At 41.2% G+C, this 16,755-nt stretch overlaps 1 protein-coding gene across 10 annotated transcripts in view; it reads right to left on the bottom strand.

The window, feature by feature from the left end:
• The window catches only part of FAM168A (family with sequence similarity 168 member A), a 340,334-nt gene that overhangs the window by 294,288 nt on the left and 29,291 nt on the right, over window positions 1-16,755 (bottom strand). The gene's annotated exons all lie outside the window — the stretch shown is intronic.

The following is a 16,755-nucleotide window of genomic DNA, read 5'->3' as shown; positions in this document are numbered from 1 at the left end:
TATCCTGGCCAACTGGGGTGAGCAACAGATTGTGAACAAGACAGAAAAAGGACTAGCAGTTAACATCTACATTTAGGGCCAATATTTTAAGCACGTCCTTTCCTTGCAATGTTTTTTTCTGTTTTTTCCCTAAATAACTATCTTTGGCAAATGATTTAGAACAGCTGCTGCAGAGACAGAAGTGACTTAAAAAATAAGAAATTAAGTGCTAGTAGCAAGACAAACACTCCTGCTGGAGAGCAGCAAGCAGCTGGAGATCCTACAGGCCACTTCAGCCCTTTGGTCCCATGAGTAGAGGAAACACCCAACAGTTCTTGATTGGCGCAAGCGTTTGCTTTTCTCCTGTGTACAAAAAACCTAAATGCAATAAAGTTAATAAGTCAATGCAACAAAGCAGTTCATTTTTCAAAAATGTTTTCTCAGTCAGAATGGTATGCTGAATCTAGAAAGTACAGAGAAACTTTTCATTGGCAGAGCATTCCTCTTGAGATTTGAGTAGTTTTCCTGTGCCAAATTGGCAAAAGAACAGTGTAACTTTAGTGCTTTTGCTAAAGGAATTAATTTATCGCAGGCCCGAACATGCTATCCTTTATATACACATATTTCATATAAATTGGAGAAAAAGGGTAATACACCCCACATTTTTAAAACCAACCCTCCTTCCGACAAGATTGTTTTAAAATAAAGTCACTGTACATTGCAGTAGGCCACACTGCCATGTTTCTTTCTGAAAAACAAACAGACCAAAGTATTGCAAAGTCCCTCTGTTTGAGCAGGCTTTGGTGGAGGGCCAAACCATTGACAGTGGTGTATCTGTCAGGTGGAGAAGCGTGGGAGTGGGTTATACAGCTGTACTGATAAAACTCATGGTGATTAAGTTATGTGTGGTTGTGGCTGAATGGGGGACAGGAACAGTGCTGCTGCTTTGGACTATTTATGTTTTGCAATTCCCACATTCTTGTGTTTTTAAATGTATGTCAAGTAGTCTTGAGCTTAGGATGAGCACTCCATGGTGTGGAGCTTTCTTAGAACAAAATCTAAACAACTACACAGATAAAAAGTGGCAGGTATGAATGTTTAAAAAAAAATCTTGTTATCCAACAAGTAATTAAACAATAATTAACTTAAAAATCAGTCATTAACTGATGTTATAAAGGCCCAAATAACATATAATTCTAGGCTGGTCTACATATGAATGCGCTTTTTTTCTATTTAATATTACAAATTACCGGTTCCAAAAAGAAATCCAATTAACTTAAAAAATATTATTCTGCAGATCCTCATCTACGAATTCTCTCTCTGTAAGATGGCCTTGTTTTTTGTCATTACAATGGTTTAGCTTCTCAGCTTTCTCCAATGTTCCTTTACTCACCTAGATAAACTGGGGACTTGTCTGACTGACATAAAATTGTCCAGGTCTAGACTCCAGGGTCAGATCTACTGCAGTAATGCTACAGTGGCTAGAAAGGTCCAAATATCAGATGTTCTAGTGATATAGGCTGGAATATTCAAAGGATTCAGGCACCCACTCCACAGAAATTCAATGCGTTGGGCACCTAATTCCTTGGTCTCCTTTGAAAATTTTACACATAACCCCTTACAATAGAAATGTAACCTTATTACAGCAGAATCATACAAGTTCAAGAGATTAAAAAGATCTACCAATCACATAGTCCATTGCCCTGCAAGTGTAGAATCATTCATTACAGTGTACTTTCTTGTGCTGTGGCAGTCTAGTTTAATATGTTAAGCAATGGGGCTTTCGTGTTTTCCAAAGATGGAGGAATGTTTTGATTCGTTTTGCAAAACGCAAATGCATAGCTTCAGCCCAGACTGGTGTGAAAATGATGATGTCATTTCATTTGTCTTCTCCATCAGAGAACATATGCTGAACAATGAATAAATTAGAGGTATCTGGGAATATTGGCCATTTTAATCAATGGTAGATAAGCAGTAGGTATACATGTTACATATAAATTCCTTCCAATTAAACATATTCCTATTTAGGATTTTACATGCTACTCCTACAGCTATAATTGTGGTTACAGAAACATCCTCCTTAATCAGAAGGCTGATCTGAGTGCTGTTCCATCTCACCATCTTTCTTCATGATCATATGCATAGTCGTGAACAAATATTTTGATCTGATGGGCATTAAAATAAATGTGTTGAGTTAAACATGCTTTAGCATTGACCTGATGATTTTTTATCTCAGAGCCAAACTCAAATTATTCTGGTCCCTTTTCCATTTTGTAGCCCTCCTGCTAGGAGAAAAGGACATGAGTTGTCTTTAAAGGGATTCAAGTTATTTGAATCTTCAGAGTCACGTAAACTTTGCCAATGTATAAGGAAGAATATCCCAGGCTTAATGTCTGAACAACCGTTTACATGCATTTGAAGAGTGTAAACATCAAGGAGAAAAACTGATTAGGGTGGTCTGAGGAGCTATTCCAAAATGGTGATGCCTAAATATAGATAGGAGCGATGGGGCAAAATTAAGAACTTCAGGTGAACAGTAGGAAACATTCCTAATGGTAATAAGGTAATAGGTAATAATTGGAGATATACCAATCTCCTAGAACTGGAAGGGACCTTGAAAGGTCATTGAGTCCAGCCCCCTGCCTTCACTAGCAGGACCAATTTTTGCCCCAGATCCCTAAGTGGCCTCCTCAAGGATTGAACTCACAACCCTGGGTTTAGCAGGCCAATGCTCAAACCACTGAGCTATCCCTCCCCCCTAATGGTAACATCGCCATTCCCAAGAGAAGTAATGGAAACCTACCAAACACAAGACAAAGTGAAACAAAATAAAGCAAAAGGTAGCCTTGTAAATTGACAAGAAAATTTACCAGCCAACCTAGAATATCATCTGTCCTTTTCCAAAAAATGAAAACAACAAAAAAGTGACTCATATTTCTCTCACCTCGGTTGGACAAGTAGAATTTAGCAAGGCTGCTATAGGGAACAATCCTGAACTGGCAAGGTGGAAGGTGGACAAGATAATCTAATTTGGCTTTTCCATCTCTAATTTTTATAATTCTTATGAAAACTGATCTGAACAGGTGAATTAATGTATTTGTTCTTGTCCACTCCGTTAATATTGAATTTAGCCAGAACGGAAACCCTGCCAAGAATATTATATGTTATTCAAGTATCACCCTTTGTGATGTAAGATGTTAGAGACAATTGCAAAACTCATAACAGATTTTATTTGGAATGGAAAAATGCTAAACAAGACAAGTGCTTGCTCATGGAAACAGACCAAGGTGATTTCCAATGTGTGAACATAAAATTATATACAGTAGTAATTTAAGGCAAATAAATTGCATTGCAGGAAAACGCTTATCTATTACTCCATATTCAGACACTGTATTTACCCCAAATTTAATTTATATGCAAAAGGTATATAAAAAGAATGAACTAGTAATTAAGTATTGACTTAACAGTTTCTTGAAGACAGACCTCATTTTGCAGCAGGGCACAAATTATTATGAGGAGTCAGAGGCTATCATTTACCTGGTGGACAGGTTTAATAATTGCTGTGTGAAGTTGAGGCTTTTACATAAAATGTATTATGTTCTTAGCCAATGGTTAGGTTTAGATTCCCACTTTGAATGCTGTGGATAGACTCCTGCAATTATTATAGAAGACCAGGGTAAACAAAGCAAGAACCAATTACTTCAAAATCTCCATTCCTTCACATGCAGACTCACCGAGGCCACATTTAACATAGCACACCCCTAACACTACTGTAAGCAGTCTCCCCTTATGTAATGGAGTCCTTCTATGAAAGAGACATAATACATTATCAGTGCTAACATCTGTGTAACCACAGCTTGTGTGTTTCACAGTGCAGATTGATAACTTAAAGCCAAGCAGAACTGCTGAATGAGTAGGGAAATTAGAGAAAAACACAGATTAAACTGACACTGAGCAGCATTGATCAGTTCTCCAGGGCCACAAAATATATCTTAAAACTGCAGCCCTGAGAGATCTTTAAAATCCTGGGTAATTCCTGCAGACATGGAGGACAAACCCAACTCCATGTGTACAGATGCTGCTATAGTATTCCATCAAGAAGCTTTTTACACTCCTCCCTGCCCACACAAAAAGACCCTCTTTGTAACAGCTGCAGACTAATGTGATAAGCAGTGTCAAAAATGCCAAAGCAAATGAGGAACTTACATTTATGAACCTGACTGTCTTTTCCTGGCCAGACCATTAAGACAAAGGAAGCAACTATTCATTCAAACAAACCATGACTTTCAAAAAGAAAATCATCCCAGCTACAATAACGTAGCCATCCAAACTTTTTTGGCATAAAGAATGTACTAAACAAGCCTGGGATAATATCAAATGGTGAAGGAACTCCTATGGAATAGGTCTTCATTGCTTTTTAGGCAAATCTTTTGTTTTGTTATGTAGGATTTGCTAAATGGGAGTAGCTACAGTATCCCCATAGTTTCCTCATTCTGCCTCCCATAACTACTCCAAGAACGGAGGACATACTATATCAGAACAGAAATATTAATTCATCTTAGGGATTTTAATTTTTTTTTTTAAACAGGCCTCAATCTCAGGCAGGGTTTCTCCCAAAGCCCTTGAGCCCCAACATATTTTCATTCTTTAACCTCATGCACCTCCTTCATAACAAACCTCTACCCACCCTTTCAGTTGGGCTAAGATTACATCTTTTAAAAAGCATTTTTGAATTGTCCATATGACTCCTGCTCAGACAATTTAAAAATTCTCGGTTTACATGTCCAGTGATTGTTTTTTTCTAACTGGCAGCCTAGCAAAGTTAGGCTGATTTCTTGCTGGCTTAAACAGTCGAAGATTCAGCATGCCTAACTTTGCCTTATGTTGTTTTCAGCAGGGTCGAACAAATGTAAACAAGGGCAGAAACTGATCCTGCAACTGCAACTTAGGCCCTTTCTATACTGGGGAGTTTTGCACCAGGGTACCTACACTGATTCAAATCCCCAGCATAAATGCACTACACCAGCATAAAGATGGGGCTTGCAACAGAGAAAGGAGTCTGCACTGGGGCTTGCACTGATGTCACTAAATTGACAGAGTTACGTTGGTGCAAATTTCCCTAGTCTAGACAACGAGTTTGTCTCCCTTTCCCTTATTTACATGCAAGAGTCCTGAAAGGCTTTGTGGGATTTCATAAAATGTGTGCCCTGCCCCCTCTCCTTAAAAATAAAAAGTAAAAATCAGAAGTTCAGGTTTTATCTATCTTAAAAAGATCCAAGGACAAAGGAGGAAGAACTAGCAGGATTCTCTCATACCCATCATTGCATAGCTGAGAGCTCTCTAGATAACTAAAGGCAGGTCTATACTAGAAATGCTACATCAGCACAGCTGCCGCTGTAGCATGGCTGGTGCAGACGCTCTATGCAGACAGGAGAGCGCTCTCCCATTGGCATAATTACTCCACCTCCATGAGAGGCGGAAGCTGTGTAGGTGGGAGGTCACTGTAACATGAGTTGCTCAGGGGGGTGTCTTTTTCGCACCCCTGAGCGACATAAATTAGATCGACTTAAGCGGTACTGTGGATGTGTCCTAAGATGTAGATAAGGAGGACAGTAGTGGATTTCATGAGTCTTTGGCTAAGTCTACACTGCAACCAGAATCACCCAAGGATTCAAAGAATCTAAACGTGATGTGGGGTTGGAGGTTTGCATCAAATTGAGACTCCAGGGAGGAACCAGTAACTTAATGGGAGGTCAAATAATAAGGACTTGTCTACACTTAAACCACTACAGTGGCACAGCGGTGTCACTGTAGTGGTTCAGAGTAGACACTACCAATGCTGATGGGAGGGGTTCTCCCGTCAGCACAGTGTAATCCACCTCTCTGAGAGGCAGTAGCTAGGTTGACAGAGAATTCTTCCATCGACCAAGCACTGCCTATACTAGGAGTTAGGTTGGCATAACAACATCTTTTAGCGGTGTGGATAGGCGCCAGAATGGGAGGGGAGGCAAGGGGCCATGGACCTCCCACTTTTGAAAGCTCCCCACAGCTGCCTGGGTAGCTCTTACCATGGCCCGGCTGTGGCGCTTTGACCCTCGAGGCACCGTCCCCACGTCAGGCCCAAAGCCGGGTCGGGGTAAGAGCCACGTGGGCAGCTGTGGGGAACCACAGACCCTCCACCTGCCCTTGGTGGTGGGCCCAAAGGGCAGGGACATGGGCTGGGGACTGCACTCGGGCTCCCCCACTCCAGGCAGTTGGAGTGACCCGAGATCTCCACCCTGACTACGGCTTCCGGCTTGGCCATGGGGCAGGGCCTCATGCTCCTCCCCACTTTTAAGAAGAATCTGTTACCTCTGGGTATGGATTTTTCACATCCCTGAGAGACATAGCTATGCCAATTGTAAGTTTTCAGTGTAGACCAGCCCTCAGCTAATATGAGATGACAGGACAAGACTCCAGCAGGAAACCTGTCTTTGAGACCACAGGGAGGCTCAGGATTGGAGGAAATCCAGGATGACTGAGATAAGCTTTTTTTGGAAATTGCCTTGGGACAAATCTCTCAGTCTATGAAAATGACCCAAACCCTGTATTATAGGAACAATATTCTCTTTCTGCAGAAATAAAGGAGAGTGGTTAGGACTCTGTCCAACATGCCCAGTTTCTTTAGATAACTTTATTCATGAACCACGCCCTCCTCCTTAGGTGCAGGACAAGGCCCTGTCAGAGAAGATTGGGTCTTTTGGGAAATAGTGGGTTGAGGCCCTCTCCAGCCTTCATTTCTAAGTCATCCTCCCTAGTAAACAGCTGCCATGTCAGTCTCTCATGTAATGCTGCTCATACAGTAGCTTTCCCAAGCAAAAGCTTCTCAGTTTCATTGCTCCCCACAGGGTTCTGGAACATATTCTGCTGCAGTCTGGGAAAACTCTGAGCAGTAGCAAAAGCACTGGCGCTGTCTGTCTGCAGTCTTAGGAAAACAGCTCTACATCAGCTGGCTCACATTTGGAAGGGGTTCTTTGCAAGTATAAAAGCAAAAATTTTGAATGAAAGCTTAGATTCTGCAGGGGTTGAAAGCACTCATCTGGGAAATTTTTCTATTTGGAAAGTGGATTTTTCAAGCCCCAAGTATTGTGCTTTTGCACAAGTGTGATAAGTGACCAATTGTAAAGTGTATATACTCATGACATGGGGCAGGTATAATGTCACTATAGAAATCTCAGCCCTGAATTTCCTGACATTTGTGCATGTGAAAGTCACACCCTCCGTGTTACATTATCATCATGTTTCCCTGTCCACTATTCGCACAACTGCAAGAGGCATGATCATTGGTTCTGATGTTTCTTTGACTCTGCTCTGTGATAACACAACAGTGCCTTTGTTATGCTCTCAGAAAAGCTATTTATACATTGTGACATGCAGTGTCTGCTTCCTGTGTTCTCCAACAGTCTCAGACAAATAGTTTACACACACATTAAAAATGTTAACAGTTATAATATTAAAGCCAAGACCACTATAACAAAAATACAGCAATATTCCAGATGAAAACTAGGTTCACTCTCCAGAAAAGCGAATGAAGGGCCATCTGACAACAAGAGGAAGGAGGCGGCAAATGACAAGTACTGAGTTAAGGAATACACCTGGTAAGGAGGAAAGAGGAAGGACAGAAAAACACACCACTTCCTGAGAATATGCAGAAGGGATCTCACAAAACTGGGTGACTGGACAACAAACGGGCGGATGAAATTCAGTGTTGATAAATGCGAAGTAATGCACATTGGAAAACATAATCCCAATTTAGCTAATTTAGACCCACCGTTTTGTATGTCACCACTCAACAAAGAGATATTGGAGTCATTGAATTAGATAAGTTCATGGAGGATAGATCCATCAGTGGCTATTAGCCAAGATGGTCAGGGATGCAACCCCATGCCCTGGGTGTCCCTAAACATCTGATTGCTAGAAGTTGGGACTGAATGACAGGGAATGGATCACTCAATAAAGTGCCCTGTTCTGTTCACTCCCTCAAAAGCACCTATCAGCCACTGTTGGAAGACAGGATACTGGGCTAGATGGACCATTGGTCTGACCCAGTATGACTGTTCTTGTGAGATCATCCTTAGATCCCTGTTACTGACTGAAGAGGATTTTAAAAAGACACTCAACTTCCAAATATATCACAGCTAGTACAGTCCCTTCTGAAATATTATAATCTTATAAAAAGCAATCAAGTTTGCCTGGCAAGAATTACATTTAAGTACTTACCACAGTGATTTGTCATCTTTAAAGCACTTTACAAATATAAATTTATCCTCACAACACCCCTGCTAAGAAAGTAAGTACTGCAAATGGTAGAAGATGATAAAGATGGAAACAGGAATGATCTTTTTGGGTCAATGGCTGCAACTGTATTGAACTTTGATATATCTCCTAAAAACAAACTGTCCTGGCAGTGGTGGAAAGAGGAAATAGGATAGGGACAGTTTTCAAGCTATTGGCTGCTCCAGGCTGTCAAAGGCTTCCTCCTCCCTTTTTGATGCTCTAATCCATAGCATCCTGACATCTCCTGATCTTGCCAGGCCAATCTTATTCCTAGGCCTGATTAAGGCCAAAGCCACTTCATGAGAAGACTACCAGGCCTCCTATTAGTGCTCAGGTCTCTATGTAAATCCAATCTCCTTGTCAGGTGAAGCCAAACCGATGTCAAATTTTCAGGAAGGGACATGATCTCAAATCCCGACCTTTTGGGGGTCAGAAACACCAACTACCCACCATTAATTTTATCTCCACTGAGGAAAAATCTCACTATGCAGTAAAACTAACCAAAGTTCTGATCATGTGAACTGAAGACAAATCAATTGCTCCAGATGCCAACACCATTACTTCGAAGCCCAAAAGTGCCATGCAAACAAACCATACAGTTGCTTCTATGTCCAGAGGTGTCTGAGTTCATCCAAAGCTAAATATACTATATATTTACATATATAATATACATCTGGAATATTTTCAAGCATCAAATGTGTGTTTTTACATACACAAACGTTGCTTTAATAGTGCCAATTTCACAAAGTTGAAAACAATTATGAGCCAAATCAGCTGGGAAGAACTTAATCAAAAAAATGTGAATGATAATTTGGAATCATTTAAAAACACCTTACTAGATTCCCAAAGAACCAAAATCCCACAATCAAAGAAGGTGGCCATACTGGTTAAAAACAAAACAGCGTGGAGGTGATGTGATGGTAGCTATAAAAAAACAAAAATATAATACATAATAAACGAAAGAAAGAGGAAATTGACAGTAATTAATATAAATCAGAAAGTAGGAATTGTAGAAAATTGATAGGGGAAGCAAAGGGACCCAAGGAGAAATATATGGCCAGCAGAGTTAAGGACACTAAGGAGGAATTTTTAAACTATATTAGGAACAAAAAGAATCATGACAATGCTATTGGTTCATTATCAGTTGAAAATGATAGAATTATCAATCATAATGAAGAAAAGGCAAAAGTGTTCAATAAATATTTCTGTTCTGAATTTGGGGGAAAACAGATATCCTCTCATAATATGATGATAACACTCATTCCATTCCACTTATATCTCCAAATGATGTTAAACAGAAACTAGTACGGTCAAACATTTTAAAATCAGCAGTTCCAGATAACTTGCACACAAGAATTTTAAAAGAACAGGCTGAGGAGCTCATTGGATTGTTAAGTGTGCAAGGTCTTGGAAAAAAATTTGAAGGAGAAAGTAGTTAAGGACATTGAGCTCAAGGGTAACTGGGACAAAATACAGCATGGTTTTACAAAAGGTAGATCATGCCAAACCAACCTGATCTCTTTCTTTGAGAAGGTAACAGATTTTTTAGACAAAAGAAATGCAGTGGATCTAATTTACCTTGATTTCAGTAAGGCATTTGATACAGCTCCACACGGGGAATTAGTAGCGAAATTGGAAAAGTTGGGGATCAATACGAAAATTGAAAGGTGGATAAGGAACTGGTTAAAGGGGAAACTATAACAGATCATACTGAAAGGTGAACTGTCAGGTTGGAGGCAGGTTACTAGCAAAGTTCCTCAGGGATCGGTTTTGGGACCAATCTTATTTAATCTTTTTATTACTGACCCTGGCACAAAAAGTGGGAATGTGCTAATAAAGTTTGTGGATGACACAAAGCTGGGAGGTATTGCGAATACAGAGAAGGACTTGGATATCATACAAGAAGATCTGGAAGACCTTGTAAACTGGAGTAAAAGTAATAGGATGAAATTCAATAGTGAAAAGTGCAAGGTCATGCAGTTAGGGAGTAATTACAAGAATTTTGGTTATAAGCTGAGGGGACGCATCAGTTGGAAGTAACAGAGGAGGAGAAGGACCTCGGAGTGTTGGTTGATCACAGGATGACTATGAGCTGTCAATGTGATATGGCCTTCAAAAAAGCTAATGTGGTCTTGGGATGCATCAGGTGAGATAAGGAAGTGTTAGTACCATTATACAAGGCACTGTTGAGACCTCATCTGGAATACTGTGTGCAGTTCTGGTCTCTCATGTTTAAGAAGGAATAATTCAAACTGGAACAGATACAGAGAAGGGCTACTCGGATGATCCGAGGAATGGAAAACCTGTCTTATGAAAGGAGACTCAAAGAGCTCGGTTTGTTTAGCCTAGCCAAAAGAAGGCTATGGGGAGATATGATTGCCCTCTATAAATATATCAGAGGGACAAATACCAGGGAGGGAGAGGAATTAATTAAGATCAGTACCAATGTGGACACAAGAACAAATGGATATAAACTGGCCATCAGGAAGTTTAGACTTGAAACTAGATGAAGGTTTCTAACCATCAGTGGAGTGAAGTTCTGGAACAATCTGCCATGTTAGATGGGGTGGGATCTGAGTTACTACAGAGAATTCTTTCCTGGGTGTCTGGCTGGTGAGTGTTGCTCACATGCTCAGGATTTAGCTGATCGCCATATTTCCCCCCAGGGAAGTAATTTCCCCCCAGAGCAGATTGGCAAAGGCCCTTGGGTTTTTTTGCCTTCCTCTGTGGCGCTGGGCACGGGTCACTTGCTGGAGGATTCTCTGCACCCTGAAGTCTTTAAACCATGATTTGAGGACTTCAGTGGCTCAGATATAGGTTAAGGGTTTGTTACAGGACTGAGTGGGTGAGATTCTATGGCCTGCGTTGTGCAGGAGGTCGGACTAGATGATCATAATGGTCCCTTCTGACCTTAAAGTCTATGATTCTATGATTCAATAAGTCTTAGAGAAATAGGGATGTTCCAGAAGACTGGAAGAAAGCTAATGTTGTGCCAGTATTTAAAAAGGGTAAACGGAATAATAATGGAGTGGCTGATACAGGACTCAATTTATAAAGAATTAAAGGAGAGTAATGTAATTAATGTCAATCAACATGACTTTCTGCAAAACAGATCTGGTCAAACTATAAGTATTTTTTATGAGATTACAGATTTGGTTATTAAAGGTAATAGTGTTGATGTAAAGTATCAGAGGGGTAAGCCATGTTAGTCTGGCTCTGTAAAAAGTGACAAAGAGTCCTGTAGCACCTTATAGACTAACAGATGTATTGGAGCATAAGCTTTCGTGAGTGAATACCCACTTCGTTAGACGCATGTGTTGATGTAATATACTTAGACTTTCTGTAAGGTGTTTGACTTGGTACCACACATTTTGATTAAAAAACTAGAAAGATATAAAATTAACATAGCATACATTACATGGATTAAAACCTAGCTACTTGATAGGTCTCAAAATGTAACTGTAAACAAAAACTCATCATTAAGCTGGTTTGTTTCCAGTGGGGTCTTGCAATGATAAGTTCTTCACCCTACATTATTTATCACCTTTATCAATGACCTGGAAGGAAACATAAAATCATCAATGATAAAGTTTGCAGATGACACAAAAATTGTGGAGTGTTAAATAAAGAGGACAGGTCACTGATTCAGAGAGAGCTGCATCTCTTGATAAACTGGATGCAAGCAAACAATGTGTTTTTATATGGCTCAATGTAAATGCATATATCTAGGAACAAAGAATATAGGCCATACATACAGGATGGAAGACTCTATCCTGGGTAGCAGTGATTCTGAAAAAGATTTGGACATCATGATGGATAATTAGCTGAACATGAGATCACAGTGTGACTATGTAGCCAAAAGATATAATACAATCCTGGGATGCAAAAACAAAGGAATCTCGCGCAGTAGAGGTTATTTTACCTCTGTATTTGGCATTGGTGCAACCACTGCTGGAGTACTGTGTCCAGTTCCGGTGCCCAGGATTCAAGAAGGATGTTGATAAATTGAAGAAGGCTCAGAGAAGAGCAATGGAGAATGACTACAGGATTAGAAAACATTCCTAATAGTGACAAACTCAAAGATCAAAGAAAAGGTTAAGGGGTGATTTGATTACAGTCAGTAAAAACATAAGAATGGCCACAGTCCATCTATCTCAGTATCTTGTCTTTCAACAATGGCCAGTGCCAGATGCTTCAGAGAGAATGAACAGAACAGGGCAATTATCGAGTGATCCATAACCTGCCGCCCAGTCCCAGCTTCTGACAGATATTTAATAACTACATGGGGAACAAATATTTATTAATGGGCTCCTCAATCTAGCACAGAAAGGATCCAATCGCTAGACGTTGAAGCTAGACAAATTCAGATTGGAAATAAAGGTGTAATTTTTTAATGGTGTGAGTAATTAACCATTGGTATTTACCAAGGGTCGTGGTAGATTCTCCATCACTGGCAATTTTAAAATCAAGATCAGATATTTTTCTGTCGATATATTTTGAGAAGTTGTATGGCCTGTGTTGTACAGGAGATCAGAGCAGATGATCTCAGTAATTCCTTCTGGCCTTGAAATATATGAATCTATGAACAGTATACTTGTCAGGTAGCTTTTAATTAAGAGGTTCAAGGTAGCTGGGTAAAAGATAAATTATAATAACTGCTTACTTCCTCAGTACTCTCTTTCACCTTTAAAAAAAAAAAGCTACCATCATAGAATAGTAGGTCTGGAAGGGTCTGGAAGAGACCTCAAGAGGTCATCTAGTCCCAGCCTCTACACTCATGGCAGGACTTTACCTAGACCAGTGGTTCTCGAGCAGGGGTTCACATACCCAGGAGGTACATCAACTCATCTAGATATTTGCCTAGTGTTACAACAGGCTACATAAAAAGCACTAGCAAAGTCAGTACAAACTAGCATTTCATACACTGATTTATTTATACTACTCTATATACTACACTGAAATGTATGTACAATATTTATATTCCAATTGATTTATTTTATAATTATATGGTAAAAAAGAGAAAGTCAGCAATTTTTCAGTAATAGTGTGTTGTGACACTTTTGTATTTTTATGTCTGATTTTATAAGCAAGTAGTTTTTAAGTGGGGTGTAACTTGGGGGAACACAAGATAAATCAGACTCCTGAAAGGGGTACTGTAGTCTGGAAAGGTTGAGACCCAATGACCTTCTAGACCATCCCTGACAGGTGTTTGTGCAACATGTTCTTAAAAATCTCCAATGATGGAGATTCCACAACCTCCCTCAGCAATTTATTCCAGTGCTTAACTACCCTGGCAGTTAGGAAGTTTTTTTCTAACGCCCAACCTAAACCGCCCTTGCTGCAATTTAAGCCCACTGCTTCTTATCCTATCCTCAGTAGTTAAGAACAATTTTTCTCTCTCCTCTTTGTATTATGTACTTGAAAAATGTTATCATGTCCCTTCTCAGTCTTCTCTTCTCCAGACTAAACAAACCTAATTTTTTCAATCTTCTCTCAAAGGTCATGCTTTCTAGACCTTTAATATTTTTGTTGCTCTCCTCTGGACTTTCTCCAATTTGGCCACATCTTTGCTGAAATGTGGTGCCCAGAACTGGACACAATACTCCACCTGAGGCCTAATTAGCATGGAGTAGAGCAGCAGAATTGCTTCCCATGTCTTACAACACTCCAGATAATACATCCCAGAATCACGTTTGCTTTTTTTGCAGCAGTGTTACACTGTTCACTCATATTTAGCTTGTGATCCACTATGACCCCCAGATCCCTTTCTGCAGTACTCCTTCCTAGATAGTCATTTCCCATTTTGTAAGTGTGCAACTGATTGTTCCTTCCTAAGTGGAGTACTTTGCATTTGTCCTTATTGAATTTCATCCTATTTACTTCAGACCATTTCTCCAGTTTGTCCAGATCATTTTGAATTTTAATCATATCCTCCAAAGCACTTGCACCCCCTCCCAGCTTGGTATTGTCCGCAAACTTTATAAGTGTACTCTATGCCATTATCTAAATCACAGATGAAGATATTGAACTGCACCAGACCCAGAACTGATCCCTGCAGGACCTCACTCAATAAGCCCTTCCAGCTTGACTGTGGACCACTGATAACTACTCTCTGGGAATGGTTTTCCAACCAGTTATGCACCCACCTTATAGTACCTCCATCTAGGCTATATTTTCCTAGCTTGTTTATGAGAAGCTAACGCAAGACAGTACCAAAAGCCTTACTAAAATCAAGATATACCACATCTACTGCTTCCCCCCATCCACAAGGCTTGTTACCCTGTCAAAGAAAGCTATTGGGTCAGTTTGACGCAATTTGTTCTTGATAAATCCATTTTAACTGTTACTTATCACTATTATCTTCAGTGCAAACAAATCTATAGTTAATTCCATTCCTTTTTCCTGGGATACACCAATGCACAACACCTTACATCCACAAATCTCAAAATCTTTAAAAAAGTTAAGTCTTACAAGCACCGTGGGAGTTACATCTTAATAACCTCCTTTGAGTGAAAGGGAAAATGATTTGTCCAATGTCATAGAAGAATCCCATATTAGAGCAAGGAACATAAATCAGATCGCTCAACTCCAAGTCTCCTGCTCTAACCAGTATCTACTTCTTGATATACAATATCTCCTCCATCTCCAAGTCAATAGCAAATACTTAAGCAGAGAATTAAAAAATTAATTTTGAAGACAGAGGTGGAACTTTAACAAAAAAATTAAAACTCATTTAGACTAATACAATAGTTTTCAATTTGTGGTCCGTGGACTCCTGGGAGTCTGCAGACTATGTCTAAGATTTTCAAATGGGCCCATACCTCCATTTGAAATTTTTTAGGGGTTCGCAAATGAAAAAAGGTTGAAAATCACTGGAGTAATATAACCCTTCCAGGAAAATTATACTGGCAAATATTACTGAACAGGGGGCATTTTCACAACAAATAATAGTGTTCAAAAACTGATCAGGTCTCTTTCAGTCCATTTCTTATAACAGCATTATAGACAACAATCTACCTAAGCAAAACTTGAAAAAAGACGGTTACTCACCGTTGTAACTGTTGTTCTTCGAGATGTGTTGCTCCTATCCATTCCATGTAGGTGTGCGCGCCGCGCGTGCACGGCTCTTCGGAACATTTTTAGCCTAGCAACACCGGCGGGCCGGCTGGGCGCCCCCTGGAGTGGCGCCGCTATAGCGCTAGTTATATACCCCAGCCGGCCCGTCCGCTCCTCAGTTCCTTCTTGCTGGCTACTCCGACAGTGGGGAAGGAGGGCGGGTCTGGAATGGATAGGAGCAACACATCTCGAAGAACAACAGTTACAACGGTGAGTAACCGTCTTTTCTTCTTCGAGTGATTGCTCCTATGCATTCCATGTAGGTGACTCCCAAGCCTTACCTAGGCGGTGGGGTCGGAGTGAGACGTGGCAGAGTGCAAGACTGCGGAGCCGAAGGCTGCATCGTCTCTGGATTGCTGCACCAACGCGTAGTGGGAGGCGAAGGTGTGGACAGAGGACCAGGTGGCCGCTCTACAGATGTCCTGAATGGGGACATGGGCCAGGAAGGCGGCAGACGAGGCGTGCGCTCTCGTAGAGTGAGCGGTAAGACGGTCAGCTGGCACCCCAGCCAGCTCATAGCAAGTTTTGATGCATGCGGTGATCCATGAGGATATCCTCTGAGAGGAGACCGGCTTGCCTTTCATACGTTCTGCAACTGCTATGAACAGTTGTGGCGAATGCCGGAAGGATTTTGTCCGATGTATGTAGAACGCAAGGGCCCTGCGGACATCCAGGGTGTGCAGCTGTTGATCCCGACTCGAGGCATGAGGCTTCGGGAAAAAAACAGGAAGGAAAATGTCCTGATTTACATGGAAGGCTGACACCACCTTAGGGAGGAAGGCTGGGTGAGGCCGAAGCTGGACCTTGTCCGCATGAAAGATGGTGTACGGAGGACCGGCCGTCAGGGCCTGGAGCTCGGAAACTCGCCTTGCTGAGGTTATTGCGACGAGAAAGGCTGTTTTCCACGACAGGTGGAGTAGTGAACACGTAGCCATGGGCTCAAAGGGGGGTCCCATGAGCCTGCCCAAGACCAGATTCAGGTCCCAGGGTGGAGCCGGGGGCCGCACTGGCGGGAACAAACGCTCAAGACCCTTGAGGAAGCGGGAAACCGTAGGATCGGAGAAGACGGATCGGTGACCGACGGGTGGCCTGAAGGCCGATATCGCTGCTAGGTGCACCTTTAGCGATGAGACCACAAGACCCTGCTCTTTAAGTGACCAGAGATAGTCCAGTATCGTTGGGATAGGGACGACGAACAGATTCAGATCTCTCTGGTCGCACCATATGGCGAATCGCTTCCATTTGGAGAGGTAGGTCGAGCGAGTGGAGGGTTTTCTGCTCTCCAGCAGGACCCGCTGGACTGCAGCCGAACAGGTCCGCTCCGTGTGGGTCAACCACTCAGGT

This window comes from Mauremys reevesii, linkage group 1 (assembly GCF_016161935.1).
Source record: "Mauremys reevesii isolate NIE-2019 linkage group 1, ASM1616193v1, whole genome shotgun sequence".
Lineage (NCBI taxonomy): Eukaryota > Metazoa > Chordata > Testudines > Geoemydidae > Mauremys > Mauremys reevesii.
The sequence above is the reverse complement of the archived record's forward strand: the minus strand, read 5'-3'. Positions and strand labels throughout refer to the sequence as shown.